The sequence below is a fragment of the Lytechinus variegatus genome, chromosome 1 (assembly GCF_018143015.1).
Source record: "Lytechinus variegatus isolate NC3 chromosome 1, Lvar_3.0, whole genome shotgun sequence".
NCBI classification, from domain to species: Eukaryota; Metazoa; Echinodermata; class Echinoidea; order Temnopleuroida; family Toxopneustidae; genus Lytechinus; species Lytechinus variegatus.
This window is the reverse complement of record NC_054740.1, coordinates 74738333-74754824: the sequence shown is the minus strand read 5'-3', so window position 1 is coordinate 74754824 and position 16492 is coordinate 74738333. Positions and strand designations below refer to the sequence as shown.

At 36.1% G+C, this 16492-nt stretch overlaps 1 protein-coding gene across 1 annotated transcript in view; it reads right to left on the bottom strand.

Moving 5' to 3' along the window:
* The window catches only part of LOC121422879 (solute carrier organic anion transporter family member 4A1-like), a 38899-nt gene that overhangs the window by 21702 nt on the left and 705 nt on the right, over positions 1-16492 (bottom strand). The window lies entirely within an intron of this gene.

The following is a 16492-nucleotide window of genomic DNA, read 5'->3' as shown; positions in this document are numbered from 1 at the left end:
CGCCACTGGATGCACACATGTTTTGAACATGTGTTGAGGTTAATGATGGAACAAATGTTCTAAGACACGTTCTACTGATATAGTGAAAATCGCGGTTACCAAAGAGAGCACACGTCTCTATGGATAAAAGTTATTAAATCAAATGATAACAGGACCAAAAAAACCGCAATCAATATTGGAAAATGATTAATCACCGAGGCCTACTTTAATTTTTACAAATCGCTTATTTTTTAGTCAGATTAGTATGTAGAATGTTCAAAGGATGAAATTTGGTCGATTGGTAAAAGTAAATTTCCCATGATTGCTTTTATAAGTATTGGTTTGACGATATGTTCAAAATACAAATTCCAAAAGTTTAGATGATCAGGTGACCATTTATTGTGTTTCCTGTGAAAGTACGTTAAGTTTTCTTTAGATGAGGATTGACTCATTCTGACCACAAACGAACCAAAAATAATTAAGAGTTTGGTTGTTGTGAGACTGGAATGACATTCAAAGAGCATAGAAAATAAATTGAAACGAATATAAAACAAAGTTCATGATAGGATAGTACATACCAAGGAGAGTCAGCCAAAATGATTGGGGGCTGATTAATTACCCCCCCAAAAAAAAAAAAACATTAAATAAATAAATAAATGAAAAAAATAATAATAAAATAAATGAAAACAAAAATAATACAAACTGAATAAATAAATAAACAAATGAATAAATAACTTAATAAATAAATACATATAAATGAATAAATAAATGAATGAATAAATAAGTAAATAAATATTCAAAGACTTATTATTTCTATTTTGATCAGAATTATGGTACCAACGTAAGGTTTATAATGTGTTTTCGTGAACCCCGTCACGGAAGATAGAACACCCCCATTATTTCATATGCACATCGTTTCCAAATTAGCATAATGCATAAATAAGGTAAATTCGAAATACAAGAAATGACAAAAGGTGTATTCTTTCCTTCAGGCCAATACGCAGTGTGACCCATCTCACAACTATTATCAATGAGCATGATGAGGGCATATTAATAAGGTAACAATCCAGGAATTCGATTTGTAGCTCTTCAGTGCCGTAACTCAAGGTTTGCCATTGAATGTCTAGGAGGTTAAAATAGTTGATGAAATATCCTGTCCAGGGGTCGATGGGGGCAAAAACCCAAGACAGATACAACACATAAGATGGAATTGAGTTATAAATAAAAAAAAAAACAATTGTGAGAAAAATGCTTCGGTGCTTCACAGGGATGGGGAGAGGGTTGCCCGATTCTTCATGTCCTTCATACGCTTGTTCGTTTATGATTTACAATAGGAAAGGAGATATCTGGGGAACGTTTAATGAAAAATCTTGTCGGACGTTTTATCCGACAGTTACCGTAGTAACAGTGCATGTCAGCCAATCAAAATCAAGGAAAGTTGTCAGATGTAACAACTTGTCGGACAAAAAAATTATGAAACGTTCCCCTGCTCCCCCACCCCCCCCCCCCCCCCTCCTCTCTCTCAGACAACAATGCTCCTCCACCGCATGCATCCTTCCTCACGAAGCGATTTTTTTCCCCTAAACGTTTTAATAATCTATTACAGAATCAATTAAAATCATATATGAACTCAGTCGTTAAATATTGTCGATGATAATTGAAATATTGCTACATTATGTATAATTATGAAAAAAGTCACAATCTCCAGGTACTTTTCTTTATCTTTTGCTCCTTTAATGAGACCTTTATTTTAATTGAATAGACTTGTTATTTTGGATCAAAGTCAGAGAGTTTATTAGTTTTCTCGATATGTCATTCTGTGTGTTGCAGATTAACACGGGCCCTTCTCAATATCTTTCATCCCCGGGCTTTCATCCGTACACTCAATTACGCTGCAAAAGTATATTATTTAATTTAAACATAATCCTAGAATATTCTCCATCCATTTGAATTGTATGAGACATAGTTAGAATTATGAGCGCAATTTGAATGCAATTAATATTACATCGTTACTATCTTACTCACTATCTCATTGTTTAATAACTTACATGGTTGTTAGCTTATTTCCGTCGCCCATTTAACTTAATTATCAAAACGGTTAAGCGAAACGACCATGCGGATCGTGTTGGCTTTTTTTTTTTTGGGGGGGGGGGGTGCCAGTAAGTATAGGTTTTAATAATTCCGGGGCCCGGTGGTAATTTCCCTCATGGATATTAGGTCACGAAGACCTTAGAGCAAAGTCACCATCAATTTCAATAAAAGAATCGACTTGCATTTTCGGTTGCCAGTCCCTCTCATTTCATTTCCACATCTAGAAGGCCTACCATTACGTTGTTATTGGTAGTTCGGCAAAAAAATATGTAAATACAGATATACATGCAATAATTAGAAAAATAATTGGTTATTAATTATTTTTACGGTCAACTAAATTTCTAGGATATCAACCTGACAAATAATATAATATTTTGCTCAATATCATCTTAAACTTTAGCCCATAGAGAAAAACTTTCATTCATAGATAATGATGATGATGATGATGATAATAATAATAACAGTGATAACAATAATAATAATAATAGCATTGATAATAATAATAATAATGATAATAATAAAAAATAATAATATTGATAATTTTTTTTACCCAGAGTAGCTGGCGGGCCCTGCATAACAGAATATGTTGTTATTACCCTGCTCCATTCTCATACGTCAAGCGCCTGATAAGAAGGCAGAAGATCATAAGACTCGGCCGGGGATCAAACCCATGACCTTCCGTTCATGAGGCGGGTCGGCGCTCTACCACTGAGCCACCATGTCCGATCACCATTATAACTACTCTCGTAGTGTGATTTTTATCATTATTTTTTATTTTTAAATTTACACAGAAATAAATGTTAAAAAGTGTCAAGATTACAAAACCCACTCAGCAATAAAATCCTCTTTTCATCAGTTTTGGGCACATGAAAGTAATTCAACTGCGCGCAAAGCATGTCGGACAGGCGTAAGTAAAGATCACATGACTTTATTGATGAAAATAATTCATTAGAAATAGATCAAATGTTGGTATATCAAAAGAAAAAAACGATAGAGATAATGCTATGATCATACTCTTTCATAATTAAGGCGTTTGGGGAGGCTAGACTGCATTTTTGTATTTCATTTTAATTATTATTACCCACAATCTTTTCTGGTTTTTCTGGCAATGAACTGGCCGAAATTATGGTGAGTCTTATTTCAGGCCATTTAACTTTTGATTGAGCTGGGCAAGTACATGATTAACATATCAACATGTCAAGTCTTAATGTACTGTTTATTGTGACTAATGTCAGTGAATCAAAGAAAATTCTATCGAGGGATTGATTTTTAATGATTTTTTGATGAGCTATGATATAACACGTGAGTGAATGGGGGTCTGTAATACTCATGTGAGCCCTTTTGCATACGGGAGCGACGCCATCTTTGATGTATGGTCATTTGATAGTTGTCAAATACGGCCTTGACAGCCACGTTAAGTTTCACGAGTATACCAGCGATCTTATTTTACTTTCGCTGTGGGTAAACATTGATATAAAATTAGTTACGTATAGACAAGGTTTCATCTAAACACATTACACCACAAAAACAACTGGATCCGGAAAAGAATTTGAGGTAATTCACCTATGAAAAGTGTGCGAGGATCACTGTTTTGACTAGCATTACGATGGAAACTATCAATACTGGCGCACAAATGAGGAGGGTGGGAGGCATGTGTATATTGCCCGGAAAAAAAGAGTTTCACAAACAGGGAAATTAGAGAGAATGGTAAAAGATGAAGGTCTTTTCTGGATAATACATGCTAGTCTTTCACAAATTCGTTTTTCATTCTAAAAAGAACTATTGAATCATTTCAGTTTAAACCCATAGCACAATTTACCATATTGATTTATAGAAGACTCAGGCACATTATGTTGGTCCAATAAGTTTATGGGGGTCAAAATAGTGACCACTGACGAAACTACTTTAAAAGTGATCGTACAGGCCACGCGATATGTTTAGCCCTTCTATTAAATGAATTAATCAACATTCACTAGAAATTAATGACGCGATTCCAAAGAGTAAAGAGTGAGATTGCAATTTAAATTCTTGTATTAGTGAGTAGAACGATCTCTTTTCAATATCTTTTGAAACTCAATATACTTTATCTTAATAACATGGCAGCTATATGCACATATTTCAGGTCGGCTGTTTTCTCAAGATAAAATGTTTAATCCCTGTTTCAATTTATAAAATACTTGAGGAGTTTCTCAATGATAAGTGATTTACAACGTATTAATGTATCGATGAGCACCCCGACAAACTTATAATTTGAAACCGAAACTTAACCCGTCATGTTAAAAAGCACTAAGTAAACAAACAAACAACCACCCCTCCCCCAAAATACTGTAAAATAGCATAAAATGGGAAAAGTGAGATTGCAATTACAGTGCCCATCTGTAAATCTGAAAGAAATATCATTTGGAAAAGAAATGCGATGAATAAACTTACCTATTCTGTCACTAGCGATTCCTAATAAAAACTGAATTAGATTCAAACCCAAACCTCATCTGCAAATCAACCGACTCTTCAGCTCTCCTTACGAATGATCAATAATCCAGACAAGATTTACACGGACAGACATGTAAGCTGATATGTTTACTGCGTCCAAATTAGGACCAAATCGCGTGATCCAATGACGTAAAATGTAAATTAAATTTCTCTCATTTAAATACTGGGGATCTACAAGCTTTATATGGCAAACACTTATTCCATTCGAGGTAAGTGCAAGTACTTTCGTTAACGTGCCCCCTTGTTATTTTGGGGATTGTGATTATTACAAAAGGTCATAAGATATATTAACAGAAAATAGAAATAAAATCCCGATATATGCCTTGCTTCATGTTCTCAAAATGCACTCATGAGATGCTCATACTTCGGGACATGCAGTTTACATTGTTTAAGATATGCAACGGAATATTTATCAGTCCATGATTACCTCCATGCTAAGAAATAGTTCTTATTCGAGACCTTAATACGTATCGGATGGATCGTGGAACTAGGTCCATGGATGGATCAAGTACAGAAAGATCGTTCTCTTTTCAGCTTTCATCAATTGATATAAAAATATTCCATCTACGTCTGATTGTGAATTCCTTGTATGGGCGAACTAGTGACGTAATATAAAGACGAGTTATTATCAACAGGTAAGTGATAAACAAATTTGCTGCTCTAAAGATTAATCTTCAGGCCTCCACAAATGACACTGATTGTGACCTTGCCAACGTAACCAAAAAAAAATCATTCAAACTGTTATCAATGACAAGGTTTGATCATACTTGTATGGACTGAGACCTGTGTATATTCTCCTGGTAGGTCAGTATCAAGTGCTGCAACTCTAAACTCGCCGTTTATTAGTGTAGAACCCCAGGGTGTGTGGCGTACGTGCGCCTATAATTGAAGCTACATTGGAGTAGTTACGAGCTAAAGCAGAGGTTCGAGCCCCGTGTCACGTCTTTCGGATGGTGACGTTGAAGGTCGATCCAAGACGTAACTAATCATATCTGATTGATGGTATACGCGTCTCTAAAATTTCAATTACATTCACACATCCTCATATGTGGCGCTCATACATGTTATAGATGCATATTCAATATTCATAACACCGTTAAAGGAAAAGTTCACCCCAACAGAAAGAGAAGAGAAAAACTTAAACATGCATAACACTGAAAATTTCATCGAAATCGGATATGAAAATGAAAAAATTATGACATTTTAAAGTTTCGCTTAATTTTACGAAACCGTTATAATGCACATCCTGGTCGGTATGCAAATGAGAAGACTGTTGACACCAAATCACTGTTTCCTTGGTATTTCATTATATGAAATATAACATACTTTAATTTTCTTCTCAGTCATTTGAAACAAAGTTTCACTCCTTCCTGACCATGTGGAATTAAAATTCCTTTAATATGTTGTGATTCAAGTAAGTTGGTCATTATTATCAGATCTGCAAAAATCGAAATACACTGTAGTGTAATTCAAATTTTGCATATTACTGCGTTGTGCATGTATAATTGTTTCGTGAAAAATAAGCGAAACCTAAATACTATAACTTTCTTATTTTACCTTTGATTTTGATATTTTTTTTAGCGTTATGCTTGTTGGATTTTCTATATTGATTCGAATCCACATTTTTTTCTTGGGTGGACTTGACCTTTAAATGTGGATAAAGAGATGCCTGCTGCAAGAGAGGGGAAAGATTCACGAAGTATTCCCCACATCAACAAACCCACCCGATTCATCAGACTCTTAATGAGTTAATATTTCAGTATATTCTCGAGTATATGAAAATATCAAAGTTCATTGATCATTTAAAAAAAATTGTTTACACATGCACAGGAACACAGCAAAAGTTAGATATCCAGCTTTCGGATTAGTATACAAAACAATATGTGCGTTTGATACGGATATTGATTGATTTTGATGAATTCTCTTTTCCTTCCGGAAACAGTTCAAAGACTTCCAACAATCACTGACCACGATGACCATCATTAACCAGAATTTCCAGTATTTCATATATGAAAGGAAGGGAACTATTTAAGTAAATAACGATCTTATTATTTCCGGAAAACAGCCCGAACAATGAGTTCCCGGAGATCAGGTTATTACAGTTACCGCGTTGTACTTAAGAAGATAGGAAGGGGTGGAGGTTGACTTTCCCCTCCAGGATCAATTTTCATTTCATTCAAAATATGAATGAAAAAATATTGGAGCAAACCATGGACCTATTACGTGATAGGTCCATGAGCAAACCGAGAGATTCCAGATTTTAGAGGGTTCCAAATATGATTACGGTAGTTATCATGGTTATTGGTTAGTGTTACCATTAGCCTATTAAACTTTAAGGTAAGCGGGAATACAAGTTTGTATACGGCAAATATTCTACATCTTGTCCGAAGGAAGTGGTGATGCATTAAAAAGAGTTAAAACCCATGAACTGAGTTTCGAATCAAGGTCGCCTGAACCAGTGCTGTACCAACTATAGGCTATCACATCTTCTTGGTCGATTACATAATGAATGTTAAAAAACTGAGGGTACGAATGCCGTTATATATGGAAGCAGGAGACCGTCAAAAACACGGATATACGTCGTGTCGTAATTCAATTTACTACACGACGTAAATAATTACGTAGTGTAGTAATTCGAATTACTACACGACGTAAATAATTACGTAGTGTAGTAATTCGAATTACTACACGACGCAATTCCGAATTACTGCCCAACGATTTAATGTCATGACGTTAAATGAATTAGTGTCGCTACATCAAATAATTAAGGTCGTGTAGTAATTCGAATTACTACACGACGTAAATAATTACGTAGTGTAGTAATTCCAATTACTACACTACCTAAAGAATTACGTCGTGTAGCAAATAATTACTACACGACGTAATTCCGAATTACTGCTCAACGATTTAACGTCATGACGTTAAATCAACCAATGAGACCGTTCGTTATATGAGCGCAATGCGAAGAGCTGAGACTACAGAGTATTGTACAGGAACGTACCGGCAGGAAGTTAGTTGGATGTCCTGACTAATCTCTTGGTGCCGCCAGTGGATAGAGTAAAAAAAACAAGGAGAGAGAGATTACATAATAGGAGAGAGAGAAGCGAAAGGGGGAGATTGGAAAGAAAAGAAGGGGAACGGGAGAGAAAGAGAAGGGAAGTTAGTTGGATGTTCGATATTCGATATTCAAACTGTGAAGTTGGTTTGATATTCAGGTTCGATATGCAAACGCCTGTGAAGCTGGACCATTTTTTTGGTGTGAAATCGCCATTTTGTTTCCGCTCAAGCGCGATCGCATCAATTGTATAGGTGTATACCCATCGTGTTCATGATTACAAAAAGTGCTTAGAACGTCCAGATATCATCCCCGGATATCAAAGCTCTTCGGCTCGTGAGATATCATTTTCATGGACCAATTAATTATGCAAACTGCTAGTCCTTAACAGGTCCCTTTTCAAGTCACTGATTAGAGACTACATTTAAAATAAAATTTAGCTTGCGCCCCACGCTCTGTTTTTTAAAAAAATGTGTGTCACGTACCCTCCCCCTGGCCCCAAAATGTTACTTTGTCTCCTAGGTTAAAAACCTTGGTGCCGTCACATGCCACGGACCCGATCCGCATAGCACTGCCCCCCCAAAAAAGTTCTACAACCGAGAATAGGAAATGATAATAGGAAAGAAAGGAAAGAAAGATGAAAGATACGTCATTTTATGCATACCATGTCAAAATCAATCTCAAAGTTAAAGTTTTTTTCTCTCGCTGGCTCGAGACTTAATATTAAGCAAATTTTTGCTGCATGCGCCATTGTGTGCCCCCTCTTTTTGTTCTTATAACGCACTGAGCTTGGGGCTTCGCCCTATTGCTCGGGGCACAATCATAAAACATCCTGTTCATACAATGATATGACCCCTCCGTTCTCCCTTCTCTTTCTCTCCCGTTCCCCCTCCTTTTCTTTCCAATCTCCCCCTTTCGCTTCTCTCTCTCCTATTATATATTCTCTCTTTCCTTGTTTTTTTTTACTCTATCCACTGGCGGCACCAAGAGATTAGTCAGGACATCCAACTAACTTCCTGCCGGTACGTTCCTGTACAATACTCTGTAGTCTCAGCTCTTCGCATTGCGCTCGTATAACGAACGGTCTCATTGGTTGATTTAACGTCATGACGTTAAATCGTTGAGCAGTAATTCGGAATTACGTCGTGTAGTAATTATTTGCTACACGACGTAATTCTTTAGGTAGTGTAGTAATTGGAATTACTACACTACGTAATTATTTACGTCGTGTAGTAATTCGAATTACTACACGACCTTAATTATTTGATGTAGCGACACTAATTCATTTAACGTCATGACATTAAATCGTTGGGCAGTAATTCGGAATTGCGTCGTGTAGTAATTCGAATTACTACACTACGTAATTATTTACGTCGTGTAGTAATTCGAATTACTACACTACGTAATTATTTACGTCGTGTAGTAAATTGAATTACGACACGACGTATATACGTGTTTTTGACGGTCTCCTGCTTCCATAGTTATATGCTACGAGCGCAGCATTATAATTTCGAAAGATATCAATGTTTCGTTCAGAAAAAAAGATCGATGGTACGGTCAGAGTTTTCCCCTCTCTAGGCTTGTACTTCAGACTCTTCGTTATGTTTTTAACTTCGGGTGGACCTCGGAGAAGGCAACTTTATACTTCTAGTGTTTCGCCTAAACTGTGTAAGTATACACAAAAGAGGCAATTGGGACTTTTCGATTTGCACGTCTGCTATAGTGTTAAAAAGTCGTGAGTCGCATATACCAAGTGAGGTCTGGGGAATCTCTATTAATACGAGCTCCTGCTTTATTACGAACAGTGAACATTAATATACGAACACGCCCACTCACACGAATATCGGTCAGTGGCGTATAAGAAAAAAAATGAAGGTGACAAAGATAATGTATTGGGCAAAATTTATAAGAATGCATGCAGCGAGCGAGACAAAATGTCAATAAAATGTAAATTTGGAAAAAAAAAATTAACGAAAGTTTATATTTAAAAAGCAATATATTTCGCACTTTTCCTTGTTATGTTGTTGCTGTTGTTGTTTTTGTGGAGCTTTGGAGGAGGCGTGACGGTGGTCATGGCCAACGGTAAGCATTGATCGCACGTACATTCATTCATTGTTTCAGAAGCTACGACCTTGATCATCGAATATTACCATGGACAGACTAGAAAGTCCATGATATTACATTCCATCAACCTGCTATAAAGTGGTTAGGATATTGCCTTTTATGGAGGGATATCATGATCATAACAGGAAAATGGGTCAATTTCATTCAGAGGTTAATCTGTAATTTTTTTTATGCATTTGGAAAAAATGGAAAATTTTTAGGTTGTGAGAGGAAGGAAATGTATTGTTTATCGAGGTACCCTGTGCGTGACTGGCACAGGACAATGGTTTCCAGAAAATAAAGTCTGCTCAACAAACAAGCTTAGGCAACCTAGACTATATTAAATTTAGATAGACTAAAGTCAGTTTTATAAACCCAATTTAGACTACTTTCCTTAGCGGATCATTGACAACTTCAACGTGTTTGTGTAGACAATTAAGCTAAAACAAAGGATATACTTCACCATGAATCTCACTGTGACGGTTTGTATCAAAATAGCTTCGCTTGGCCGAAATTTTATATACTAGTACCAAGGTTTTGCTAAAGTTGCCACGCATGCTTTATTTAAACAACGTGTTTCTTGACGAGGTTAGTTATTGACATAAAAGCCTTGGCAAATTCATATTGAAATATTATCCCCAGATTCCAATTATTCTAATATTCCAATTTAACAAAATGTGTTACTTTACATTGACCGATTCTTTGTCGGTGAAAATGCAGATTCTCCAAGTATCAGATATAGCGCCATCTATTGGTAATGGGTTTTATAATTTTTGATAGTTAGTCGATACCTTCATACAAAGCAAGTCAGAACGTCAGTGTACTTAAGCTTGATGTAATCGTAGGCCCATATTTTGGACCATGCATGTGAGTCAATTTCTATCAAATTTCGGCTAAGGATGTTTATCATCATACGCCATCAGACTGTCTAAAATCTTTGTGGCGTCATCGCTTGTATTATGAAATATTTCCCGCAGTCTCATAGTGCAGTTAATAGACGGTTTATTACGCTATAATGTAATAAAAATTACATTTTTATTACAACGCACAAATATTAATGAGCATAGAAATAATAAGCTACATGTACAAATAACCAATTTGACACCGAGTTCACCAGCAAATAACTAAAATTTTGAATCTCTTAAGAGAAAAAATAATATTCATTTATTTGAAAAAAATAGTTTCCAAAATCCCATCATGGGTGGGTTACATTGAGTTCATTGAGTTCATGTATATTTATCAATTAATAAAATATCGTTTTGGGAAAAACCGTACGATTTCCTTGAGCGATTTTCCAGTGACAGTGGTGCGCAAGGGAAATGACCACTACATTCCACCTTCCGTAAATAAGGTTTATTTACACTTTAGAATGCACTTTCATTCTACTAGATATCACGAGGCTATACATGTCTTTTTTTTTTCATGGTAAGAAATGACTAAAAAAAAATAATAATATTCTTTGTTTTCAATACAATTGTTTTTGTTCTCTAGATTCTTTCAGTTTGATCAGATATGGTTAAAATATTATCTGGATATGGAGGAGGAGCAAAAATGTTAACATAGAAACCTGAATACTCAGTGGTGTAGAGGAGGGACGTCTGTTACGATCTTATAAGCGAATCGTGCTTATAGTGTAACTCGCCGGGTAAGTTCGCGTAAAAGTGTTCTATTGCAAATATAATTTACGAGCGCACAGTGAATGGGGAGTTAATGCGAGAAAATCACTTCAGTACAAAATATTCACGCACAAACACTCTGTATGTTTTTTTTTCAACTACTTAAGTTTTTCTTTTGGGGTGGGGGTTTTAGTCCGTTTCAAAAAACACATCTTTCTCATCACAAAATAAAAGAGATTTAAGACATATAATAACCTGGTAAAAAACTGCAGCATAGAGCTCATTGAAAAACGCAGCGGTGTATTGATAATTTTACTCTATTGTTTGTTCCAGATAAATTTTCATACCTTACTATTTTGCTATATTTTTAAAAATAAGACAAACAAGTGCACAAAAACATTCATTATTTAAAGTAAAACTTAAACAAGTAAAAAAAAAAAAACTATTAACTTATCATGCTCAATTTAAGATTAAATCGGAGTAATGATCCTCGATGCTTTGCCGCCAAATCGATGGAATATTGCCTCTTTAAAAATATCTTGCGTACGGTGAGAATTGGGTTGTTTATTACTTAAAGTCCTTCTTGATTTCTAATTATGCGTGAATTTTGTAGTAAAATCGCAGTTGGTGAAGGCGATGGAAAAATTATCATGTCCACAGGTATCTGAATGAGTTTAAGGCAAGGGCTGAGGGAGTGAAAAGGCGTCTATCATACTAAGACCAAAGTTCAAAAGAAAATCATGTACTATACAGTGCGTATAAAAAAGTTTACACTTAAAAAAAAAATCCTGTAAAATTATACAGTTGTGATATCCTGAAGATTTTTCCGCATTTTAACTTTGGTACAGATCCATTTAAGCAAATGACGATTTAACTGTCAAAAAATATTTCTGCTTGAGTGAGCACCACTTACTTTTAAAAAGTTAGTGAAAATGATTTGTGCAGAAATTTGAAATATGCGAATAAAAGTAGACCTTAATCATGAAAAACATGTGGAATTTAGCTAGTAAAATTAATTTGAAGATATCTTTTACCTTTTTAAACTTGTTTCCTTGCCCAAAACACTTCGAAGAGTGCATTGCGCCCACCCCCTTCCCCACACCGAGACCATCTTGACGATATTTGCTTTACACTGAGCTGTGATTTACATGAAATGGCTTAGGCTTGATTTTCATTTTGTTAATCATTGTCAAGCTTGGGAAAAGTGTGGAGCAACAAGTGAAAAATGAAATGTAAACCCACTTTAAATGATAAAAACTTAGTGAAAAAATGCTGGAGATGTCTGATATAAACTTTTGTTCAGATTCAGTTATGTCCTGAGATCCAGCTGGCACAAAAAGGGTAAAGGTTGTGCTTACTAAGTGTTGAAATTTCAATTTGGGTAGCAAAATTGTTGCAAAATGCTTGAATGTATCCGTTTGATTTGAATTGACCAAAAGTGCAAGGGAAATGTATGAGAAATGTTTTGCAGGGGAAGTTCGATTTCGCTCTTTCCCCTTGACACAGCGTGAAAACGAGCATTTCTGCGCAAACCGATTTCTGCGAGCTTTACAAAACGCAACAGTGCTCACTCAAGCGTAACATTCTGTCAAAACTTTGTTGTATATTTTTCTAGTTCCCAGGGATTTTTCAAAGTGTAAACTTATTTTGATACGCACTGTATATTCCACATCGGAAACAATAAAGGGTAAAATGCATGATTGGTGTTGAATATTGAAGAATACCTAGATGTTCAGCTGGCATGCGTATTTTTTTTATAAGAAAATAACTATCGTTGGTAAAAATGGTGAGATACAACCGCGTAGCGAGGATTTAATTTTGGAGGGGACTGTAAGTGCACACGAAGCGTGCCAACACTTACAGAGCGCGCGAAGCGCGCTCCCTCGGGGAGGGTGCAGGAAGGGGATGTTCAAATAAAGATTACATCGCCTTCTTAGTAGAAGTTCATTTCATTAAAACAATCCAAAACACGCAGAAACACACCATCACAAGTGTTCTATCCATCCCCAAATAAATATAACAGTAAGAGTGCATCATTTATACGAGGTTTGGGAAGTCGTGTCTTAGGTTTGAAATTGATCAATAGTCAAATCAATCAAACCTTTCGATGGTGACTTCAGAATTCAGTAAAGGGGTCACTTTACTGAAAATAAAGTACCACTCACTTACCGAAGGCAAAATATTATCTAGTCATACGAGATGGCCATATATTTACCTTTCGAAGTTGACTCAATAGCTTTATCACGTCGATTTATCAACATTATCAGTCTTAATACACTGCCAAGTCGACTTCGAAACAAATTTGTCGACATAGAGATATAATTTGCCTTGCCAAATTGACTTCCAAATAAATTTGTTGGCTCAGGGATATACCCGATCGTACCATTTACTGTTGCGAAGGTCGACTAGGCAAGATACCCTAAGTCGACAAGATGACAAGCAGTGAGAAGTTGACTGGTAATATTCTTGATGTCGCCATGTCAAGTTAATGAGTCGACATAATAAGGTTATGAAGTAGAATTGACAAGAAAAATTATCTCACCATCTAGCTCGTGCACTGCAAATTGTATACATGCATTACAATAATCAAAATGCACCTCACCTGGGAATGCATCAAGTCTCAGTCATCCGGTTCGTAATTATGATTACGATATGTTTAGAAATTGAAAGAATTTAACAGAATCCTTCCGAATCAGGGACGTAATATCAGTTTTTATTCGCCGTACCTTTGCTATAAAGACTTCCTTAATATAAGAACTTCGTGCAAACTGGGTATTTGGATTTCTTCTAATATCAAGTCACTACCGTCACTGAATACTATGTTATACTTTGGTGGATATACCACAGAAAAGGGGAGAAATTATTTAGAACTGCTTGAGGTCTCAAACAGTAAGGAACCCGTTGGGGTTTCATTATGTATGAACCACACAATTGCAATTTGAATTTGATCTTTCTGAACCGCAAGCTGTGTTCCATTCAACATGTTCAAACTAGTGTTACTTTGTCTGTGGAATAGAAAAATGAGCACGAAAAAGAAAACTGAATGAAATATATAGAGTCGAGATATAAAAACAAATACATTTAAAGGGATAAATCTATTTTCAAACGAAAAGTGAGACATTTTATGAGCGTTTTCTATAACCTTTCGGATAAGGGAAATCTAACAGCATAAGCGTGAACTTTTTCATATTTATACAGGGAATCCAAATCAGAACTCATGGTGGCTATTTTGAAAGGTTCCTATATTAACAAGATCGAGACAAAAACGTGTCAACACAGGAGCAAACTTAGAGATGCCTTCTCGGAGTGGCGGATCCAGGATTTTCCAAGGAGGGGTGCACATTTTTCCGATGAAAATTTTCCGAAAAGAAGCGCTCACTTTCAATAGGGGGCACGCTCGGGTTAAAACGGTATATTTGCATTACAATTATGGCTCTCAGGGGGGGGGGGCATGGGCCGGTTGTGCCCCTCCCCCGGACCCCCAGTGCATTCTCGCATCCTTTCGAATCCATATGAATGAGCTCGAAAATATAAACATGAACATGGTTGATAGCTTTAACGCGTGAATGTCGTATTTTTTTAAGTCCATAAGAGAGAGAGAGAGAGAAAGGGAGAGATGGAAAGAGTAAGAGAGATGGGGAGGAAGATAGAGGGAGGGGGACAGATTGAGAACAGGGGGTACGGTAAAACAGTCGTTGGACATGTTTTTAGCAATTTAAGGCCTGGTCACACCGCCCGAGCGTCGTTGGAGCGGTCGTGGAGAGGTAGGGAAAGAGGGTCGAATTTCGCTTTCAAAATTGGGGGAAAAATTGAAAACAAAAATCGAAAACATAAAAAAAAACAATCAAAATCGAAAATGGTGAACGGTAGCGAGCGGTGATGATTTTTTTCTCTCCGCTCCACGACCGCTCCAACAACGCTCGGGCGGTGTGACCAGGCCTTAAGTGCTTCAAACCGTGTCACCACACAAAGGTTCCACTCACATTGTACTCCATTGAATGGAAGACATAATAACATGAAAAAAATCATTCGTTGTGTTCTTATTATTCAATCATGCAATATTCACAACCAAATAGCTGAGATTTTATTATAATCCTCGAGACTAACTTTTGATCTAACTGTACGTGCGTATAAAAAAGCCCATTGGAAGGCGCAATTGAGAATACAAATTGCATCTACAAAGAAGTACTGCCAGTCGCGATATAAGGTACACTGTAAAAACTGACACTAATTGGTGTTAAGAGAGGACCACACCCTGAGGTGTTAAAATTACAACCTAGAGATCGAACATAATACCGAAGAGTGTAAATGTAACAACCAAAGGTGTTGTAATAACACCTATAGGTGTAAAACTAACACCACCAATCTAACACCGGTGTAAAATAACTGGTGTGGTCCTCTATGTACACCGGTTAACACCGCAGTTTTTGCTGTGTAATGACGTGCAACGTGATTTACTTCGTAAGACTCCGTTGGGGGAAAAATAAAAAGATGACTTGAAACGATTTATGTGGTTCTGAAACTCTGGACCGATGGAAAGAAAAAGTTCTTTGAAATATATCTCATGATGAAATAGACCGAATAAAACAATCATCACAGCGATATCATATCTCCATGATCATCAACTAACCATTCAACAAATACTATTAAAGAAGATCATTTTTGACCGTTTCATGCCCAAGGGAAGAGCCTTATCATGACCCCTACATATTTTGTAAATTATTTGCCCTATCATTTCATATCAAACCGTACAGGGTATGGCGGCTTTATAACTTGTAAGATATTCTAAGTGTCAGCTAGGGATGCTGTTTAGAAAGACATGACAGGTACAATGTAGATTAATAGTTAAAACTAACCTTTTCACAATGGCATTGAGCATGATTAAAGATATTATAAAGATGCCAAAAAACTTTGGAACTTGTTTTAGATTACTATTTTTGCTGTAAATTATATTTTTTCAAAAATAATATCACTGCTTTCCGAAAACAAGGAAAACTAAAAAAAAGAAATAAATATCTCTCTTTTCATTTGAATTTTTGAGAAATTACTAAGTTTATGATTCTATGATTATTCTTATTTTAATCAACTTTAATGTTTGGGACAGACTTGACCTTTGATTCATAATTAGGATAGACAAGTATGGAAGGAAAACACTAAC